Consider the following 8,668-nt stretch of genomic DNA (forward strand, 5'->3'; position numbering starts at 1 on the left):
AGGCCCTTAAAAGTCAGACTATTAGAACATGTGGGCAATATACGCAATGTAGACAGGGACCGCAGTAATTTCAGAATTATATCACCTGTGGCGAGGCATTTCCAACAGTTTCACAACTGTGACCCCAGTGGACTTAGAGCCTTTGGGATGAAGCACATCAAGTTGGGAATACGTAGTGGGGATCTGGATTCAGAACTTTTGAAAACTGAGACCAAGATGATATTCCTTATGAATACTCTACATCCCTGTGGTCTCAATGAGACTAACAGCTATAGCTCTTTCTTATGAAATACATGGAGAACATGATTTCGAAGCATAGCTTGCTTCCTCTTCCCCTTTTTTTTGTTCATGGTCCTTATACTATGGCAACTATGGGACTCAGCATAATCAGAACCCCTAAGAGTATATGTTAAAACATTCTTGACCTTATATTGAATTAATCAGGTCATTAGATTACAGTTATGATAAGTCCCCATTGGATTACATAAGCATAAATGTAATAGCTATGCACTCCAAGGTAATGTGTGTTCTTACTGATAGTATATCCATCTAGCATAATCAGATGTATTTCCACTGTCTTCTTCTTTAAAAATAAGAAAACAGTAATACAGTCTTGAAAACCAGCATTTCACAAATTTGCTGACAGTATCATAAACAGGTTTAACTGCAAACACATATATGTTCGAAAGATTTCTAATGAGCACTGCATATATGCAGTACAATGAGTCATGTCATCTTGAGGCATTAATTGCAGTAAAAACAAAAACAAAAAATTTTTTACTGGTCATTTTCACTTATTAATGCACTGGGTCACTGTTCCTCTCTTCTGTTTTCTAAACAGCACTAATATAAATGGGGTGTATTTTGTCACTCCACTTTGTCACTAAGAGGCATAGAAGGCAGGGTTTATATTATCTTCATGTATTTCAAATTAATATTCCTTCACATACACTTTTATCTTGTCATGATAATATTTGTCATTACACATTCACTTATTTTTTATCAATCAATCAATCAATCAATCAATCAATCAATCACTTTTGTTCAGTTTCTATTGCACTATGCACTATCAATTGAGTTATGTGGTTTTTTGTTGGCACCTGTTTTTTTTGTCACATTATTAGCACTAAGCAGCGGATTTCAAGCAGTAATTAATACTGATCACTTATCAATTTTCTTTCCTCACGTTGCACCTTAATATATGAACACTATTATAATCAATACTGATCACTTATCAATTTTTCTTTCCTCACGTTGCACTTTAATACATCAACACTATCATAATATAGTGAACATGGACTAGATGATTTATTATTAACATCAGAACAATAATATATGTGTATAACTCCTATCTATGTACGCAGTATGGAACGGGACGGATAGACATTTATCAATTTAGGCAGTAATTACACTCACACTTAGTATGGATGAGCGGGCAATTTAACAGAGTAATCAGTATGTAGGAGTGTAATTTCCATAAAATGAACCTGACCTCATCTGTGCAACCATAACGAGGAGTTGCGCAGGGTGAATAAATTAAAATAAGGTATACGGATTAAGGGTATGATATATAGCTAAATTACTGACCAACATGATATAAGTAATATCACTGTACATACATCTGACATTATTGATAAATGATCGTGAGAGGCATCCCACGTATAACAAAACTACTGAAATATGGTTTAAATTACCCTCTGGCATTACGAATAGGAGAGGGTTAAACAGGTTGCCATAGAAGCAGCTGAGACGCTATCATGATCAATCAGCATCATAGATTCGTAGCAAAACTTTATCCAGGACAGGGTAACTACTGAGCACTAAATTATGCCAGCTGAGACGGTCACATGACCGCAGAACAATAGGTGATTGGCTCATTGATAGGATAAATTTCCTGTCAGTAGAGACATTCGGGTTAAGCCCTGAAAAAGCTAGTTGCGAAATGTGCGCATCGGCATTGTGGTCTGCTCCGATGCTCTTGCACTGACTGTTATTTATATATTTTTTGTTTATCAAGGCTCCGTGACATCCATAATATTACTACCTCTCATATCTATACCATACATTGGGTTATCAGAGTACTGCACAGCGAACACGGGAATATCCGTGGGTCGGACAAATGCCGATCATAAGCTGATGCAGTCGAGATACCCATAAGAATACTACCTTTATATCTGTACTATATATTGGGTTATCGGAGCACTGCACAGCGAACACGGGAATATCCGTGGGTCGGACAAATGCCGATCATAAGCTGATGCAGTCGAGATACCCATAAGAATACTACCTTTATATCTGTACTATATATTGGGTTATCGGAGCACTGCACAGCGAACACGGGAATATCCGTGGGTCGGACAAATGCCGATCATAAGCTGATGCAGTCGAGATACCCATAAGAATACTACCTTTATATCTGTACTATATATTGGGTTATCGGAGCACTGCACAGCGAACACGGGAACATCCGTGGGTAGGACAAATGATGATCAAAAGCTGATGCAGTCGAGATACCCATAATAATACCATCTTGTTTAACTTCTTTTCTGTTACATACATTGTAATTAAATGACAATTGACAAACTCTGCATAGTGTGTTTGGTAACAGCAGCCAATTGGATCAATGTTGATCAGTATTAACACTGCTATAGCGCTGTCACTTACGTCAGGAATAGACCCTAATATATTAGTAGGAGCGTGATACAGGTGCAGCTTAGAGCACCAGGAATAAGAAAATATTCTGTTAATCAGACCACTGCTGATCAACTCACAGATCTCTGTAGCGGTATTACACACTCATAGTGATTTGTCACATCAGTATGTATGGCTTTTTGCACACACAGCTTCTAACTGATGCAGGCTCAGCGGTCTGTGTGTGTGTAGTAGTTTAGTTTGCCCCACAACACTTATCAGACGTGTCCTATGTGCAGATTATTCACACTGATTACCATCATTGCCCTTGTTAATCTTGAAAATATTTAAGACAATTTATTACCATATAATCATTAGGGCAACACTTATGTGAATCAGTACAAAGAAGATATATATCCATAAGGCACTGGGCATTCCACAGCCATTGTGTGATTTGTTACAACAGTATATAGGGCTTTTTGCATACACAGCCTTTTAATTGACACGGGCTCAGCGGTCTGTGTGTTCGTAGCAGTTTATTTTGCCCCATAACAATCATCAGACGTATCCTATGTTCAGATTATTCACACTGGCAATATAGGAAAATTCAATACCTGAAACCCACGGGATAGATGTGTAATTAATATATACAGACACGGTCATGTGCCCAGTGTTTTTTAGGGTCATTATCATCGTTGCCCTTGTTGGTTCTAATAGCAATTGAGACGATTTGTCATCGTAGAAAGACCAGGGCAATATTTATGTGAATTGATACATGGGATATGTGTGTCCGTGGGGTGTGGGGTACTTTGCGACCAGTCCTGTGATTTGGTATATCAGTCTATATAGTTTTTTACACACACATCTTCTCATTGACGTAGGATCAGCGGTCTGTGTGTTTGCAGCAGCCCATTTTACAGATAGTATTCGGTATTTTACCATCATGGCAATTGGGGAATAGGGTAGATTTCCTTTAATTGAGCATATTGCCCCATCAAATACATTTGAAAGTGGTGAGCAGTTTGCATTTCACGTCACAATTTGAATCTCTATAATACCTAACATCTGCAGATAATTGTGACAAGTGGTAGTAGCAGAATTTACGGAGGTTATTTTTGCCCGATACAACACAGTCCACTCAATTTACAGTGGGTTATCAAAGGATCGGTACCCTTAAATACAATTGATTGGTTTTTTCTCTATTAGGGGTATATAATACATGTTAAGTATACCAAATATATATTTAAAAACACCCCATTAGAGAGTCAGTGCAATCAAAGGAGCAGACACATTTTTTAACTCTTATCACTTCTATATCTTTGAGCACATTGTTGGATTCTTTATTCAATTTTAACCCTATTTTTCGCACACTGTCCGAAATATCGGTCTTTTAATACAATGTATTAATAAAAGTTAAATTTTATTTCAGTTTAGCGCACCTAGCAGTACAACCCCATTTTCTTTTTGTTTATTAGGTGTTACATATGGTTGTCTTAGGTAGCACCCCCGACATGAGATTATAGGACTTTTCCAGATATTATAATCGGGGTTTTGTCTAGATATTTCTGTATGGCATTTTGAGAGTGCAGATTTTTCTTTGTTTCTTGTTGTCGGATGTCCAAGCGTTTGCAGGGCGGGTGTCTGATGTCAATTCCGGGACCAGAAAGTCTGAAGTGATCGCAGCGGCTGAGTAAGTTCAGAGCTACTCAGAAACTGCAACAATTTTTTTTGTGCCGTCTGCTGCAAAAGCTTTCGCACACTTGCAAAGCAAAAATACACTCCCCCATAGGCGGCAACTATCTGATCGCAGCACAGCAAATAGTTGCTAGCGAGTGATCAACTCGGAATGACCCCCATAGTTCTCAGAAAGGTGATTTTCTTTGTTCAATGAAATTGAGTTACTCCAGTCCAATTTTAGTGTGCTAAAGACAACCGGTATTACTGTAGCACATTAATTGCGCAATAGCTGGGCACCTTTAATGCATTTCTCCGCCTAATGAGCCCATCTGTGGTTTCCTCTGAGGATCTATATTTTTTATTTTTTGTTTAGTTATATGTGCTCCTAACTTTATATGAGATGCTTATCGTTAACACAGAACATATTTGTGAAATCACTATCAGGTCTACCAAATCTTGTTTGCTATTTTCAAGACAACTATCTTCCAAAATGTCTATACAGTTTACTGCTTCCTAATCCTTGAAATCATCATTTTAAATTATACAGTAACTGCTGCACAAAGGGGTAACTGTCTTGCAAGGAGCTGCAACATTGTTTCAATAAAATAAAAAAAATCACAGTTGTCCTTGGCTGTCTGGCAGATTCTGTTGTAGTGAACATGGAAGGGTGAGAGGGATAAAAGCTCAGACTAAAAATATTGAACTGAAATGACAGCAGAAATTTCTGCCGCACAGCATTCCTGGTAACTTGTTACACTTTCAGTGACCGACTCCTTCCTCTATGGAGCGCCAAGAATTTCCTGCTGAAACAGTTTTTCTAGTTTCTAATCCATTTTTTCTGTATAGCACCAGAAATATAGCTGTGTATTAGGCATGACATAACAAATTTTAAACCACTTTGGTAGCTGCCAGTAATGTATCCTAGGGTTTCTTTATGTACTGTCGATGTAGTGCTGAAAGTAGTGTGGTACAGGGTGGTACGGAGTACCATTAAGAAATATGGTGGTGGTACTCAGTACCACTAGCCCACCACTGGGGCATAATGTATAAGGGGCATTTTTGTGTGTGGGACATAAAATGGTGTCATTGGCATAACTGTGTGTGGCATAATATATAATAGGCATTACGGTGTGTGGTATAATATGCAAGGCATTACGGTGTGTGGCATAATGTGTAATGGGCATTACGGTGTGTGGCATAATGTGTAATGGGTGTTACTGTGTCTGGCATAATGTGTAATAAGCATTACGGTGTTTTGCATAATGTGTAATGGGCATTACGGTGTGTGGTATAATGTGGTCATGCCCCTATTGTCATGTAGCCACTCCGCTAGTTTCATGTGTCCACACCCCCTCATGACATGTGACCACGCCCATTTTTACTATCCGTACCACTAACAAAAAATTTCTACTTGCACCACTGAGTGGATGTATTATATTAATGTTATAAAGTGTGTTGTAAGTCAAATAAAACAGGATTTTAATACCTACCGGTAAATCCTTTTCTATAAGTCCGTAGAGGATGTTGGGGACACCAAAAGAACCATGGGATATAGACGGATCCGCAGGAGACATGGGCACTTTAAAACTTTCAAAGGGGGCGTGACCTGGCTCCTCCCTCTATATCCCTCCCCAGACTCAGTTTGGAACTGTGCCCGGAGAGATGGACATTTTGAGGAAAGGAATTAACAACAAGGTGAGCATCATACCAGCTCACCCCGGGCGGGAATATACAAATAACTTATATTCTGTACTCATTGGCTGATAATAGACACGTGACCGGAGTCGATCACGTGATATAGATTCTGGATTACATTCTCTATTTTTTTATAACCTTCTGCTTCTCGTTTTTAATAATAAAGATAGAAATGAGCATTGGTATGTAAAGGACTGCCTTCTGTTGTTATTGTATTTTGATTTTTGTTAAGTTAGATTTATTGACACAACAGCTGTTTCCAACTACTCCCTAATTAGAAGGGTATATATAATGTGCCAGCTATAGACTGGGTATATGCTCCTGAGGAAGCTGGTAGTGATCAGACCAGCGAAACGCGTTGAGCCACACTTTGCAGGACCACTGGCATTGGACATACTTCAACAGATTCCATGGCGATATATATAAAAATCCAACACAAATTCATCACAGACCCGGACTTTTCCATGCTGCCATCTGGATCTTATTTGCACAAGATACCTTGGGGGACTTATATCCAGAAGCAAGTCTGGTAATAAATTGTATCACTTAATGACTTGTGAGCAATGTGGAAATAAGAGTCTTAGCCAGAAGCCGTGGACACTATATATAACCAGCAAAAATAGTGCTATCCTGCATTTCCAGATATACGAATCTTAGCAATTGCTATATTTATACTATTTTCCCTTTGAGAAATGGGAGTTTTTATTCCTTTTTTATGAATGTTTAAATAAATTAAGTGTCATATTTTGTATATTGTAATTTCATTATTTGACCAACAGCCGGCGCCAGTATAATTTCTCTTCACGCCATAAACATGCCGAATAACATGGCATTCAACTGAACACATGCCAACGGACATGAACAAAATTCAGCAACAAGCTGAAGAAACCATAACACAACCTGTGTGTTACCATAACTAAACTGCAGATACAGTACGCACTGGGACGGGCGCCCAACATCCTCTACGGACTTATAGAAAAGGATTTACCGGTAGGTATTAAAATTCTGTTTTCTATTACGTCCTTGAGGATGTTGGCGAGCACCGATTGACCAAACTTTAGGTCACCATCGGCCAAGGTATCAAACTTGTAAAACTTAGCAAACGTGTTTGACCCCGACCAAGTAGCAGCTCGGCAAAGTTGTAATGCAGAGACACCCCGGGCAGCCGCCCAGGACGAGCCCACCTGCCTAGTGGAATGGGCTTTTACAGATTTAGGTAACGGCAAACTTGCCGTGGAATGAGCCTGCTGAATCGTGTGACAAATCCAGCGGGCAATGGTCTGCTTGGAAGCAGGATACCCAAGTTTATTGGGAGCATATAGCACAAACAGAGACTCTGTTTTTCTAACTGGAGCCATTCTGGCAACGTAAATTTTCAAAGCTCTGACGACATCCAGAGACTTTTCCTCAGCCAAAGTGCCAGTAGCCACTGGCACCACAATAGGTTGGTTAATATGAAAAGAGGAAACCACCTTTGGCAGAAATTGTTGCTGAGTTCTCAATTCTGCCCTATCTTTATGGAAGATCAAATAAGGGCTCTTGTGAGACAAGGCCGCCAATTCAGACACCCGCCTTGCGGATGCCAATGCTAACAAAATGACAACCTTCCAAGTGAGGAATTTCAACTCCACTTTACTTAAAGGTTCAAACCAATGTGATTTTAGGAATGTCAAAACCACATTAAGGTCCCAAGGTGCCACAGGTGGCACAAAAGGAGGTTGGATGTGCAGGACCCCTTTTACAAAGGTCCGCACCTCAGGAAGTGAGGCCAATTGTTTCTGAAAGAAAAAGACAAAGCAGAAATCTGCACTTTTATGGAGCCTAATTTAAGGCCCGCATCCACTCCATTTTGTAGAAAATGGAGAAAACGTCCAAGGTCAAACTTCTCCACTGGAGCTTTCTTGGACTCGTACCAGGAAATATATTTCCTCCAAATACGGTGATAGTGTTTCGTCGTCACACCCTTCCTAGCAAGGATAAGAGTGGGGATGACTTCATCGGGAATACCCTTACGGGCTAAAATCTGGCGTTCAACCGCCATGCCGTCAAACGTAGCCGCTGTAAGTCTTGATAGACGAACGGCCCCTGCCGCAGCAGATCCCCGTGAAGAGGAATAGGCCATGGATCTTCGACTAACAACTCCTGAAGATCCGGGTACCAAATTCTCCTTGGCCAGTCTGGAACTGCAAGGAGCGCTGGAATCTGTGATTTTCTTAGGATTCTCAGAACCTTTGGAATGAGAGGAAGCGGAGGGAAAACGTACACCGACGGATACACCCAAGGTGATGTCAGTGCATCCACTGCCGCCGCCTGAGGGTCCCTGGACCGGGAACAATACTTTAGTAGTTTTTTGTTGTGGCGGGACGCCATCATGTCTATGTGGGGGACCCCCCATAGATTCGTTAGTAGGGAGAAGACCTCCTGATGGAGGCTCCACTCTCCTGGATGTAGATCGTGTCTGCTGAGGAAGTCTGCTTCCCAGTTGTCCACTCCAGGAAGGAAAATTGCCAACAGAGCGCTTACCCGAGTCTTTGCCCAGCGAAGAATCTTTGTGGCTTCTGCCATTGCTGTTCTACTCTTTGTGCCACCTTGGCGGTTTATGTACGTTACTGCTGTCACATTGTCCGATTGGGTCAGGACAGGCCGGTTTCGAAGAAGATGCTCC

This window comes from Pseudophryne corroboree, chromosome 1, assembly GCF_028390025.1.
Source record: "Pseudophryne corroboree isolate aPseCor3 chromosome 1, aPseCor3.hap2, whole genome shotgun sequence".
NCBI lineage: Eukaryota > Metazoa > Chordata > Amphibia > Anura > Myobatrachidae > Pseudophryne > Pseudophryne corroboree.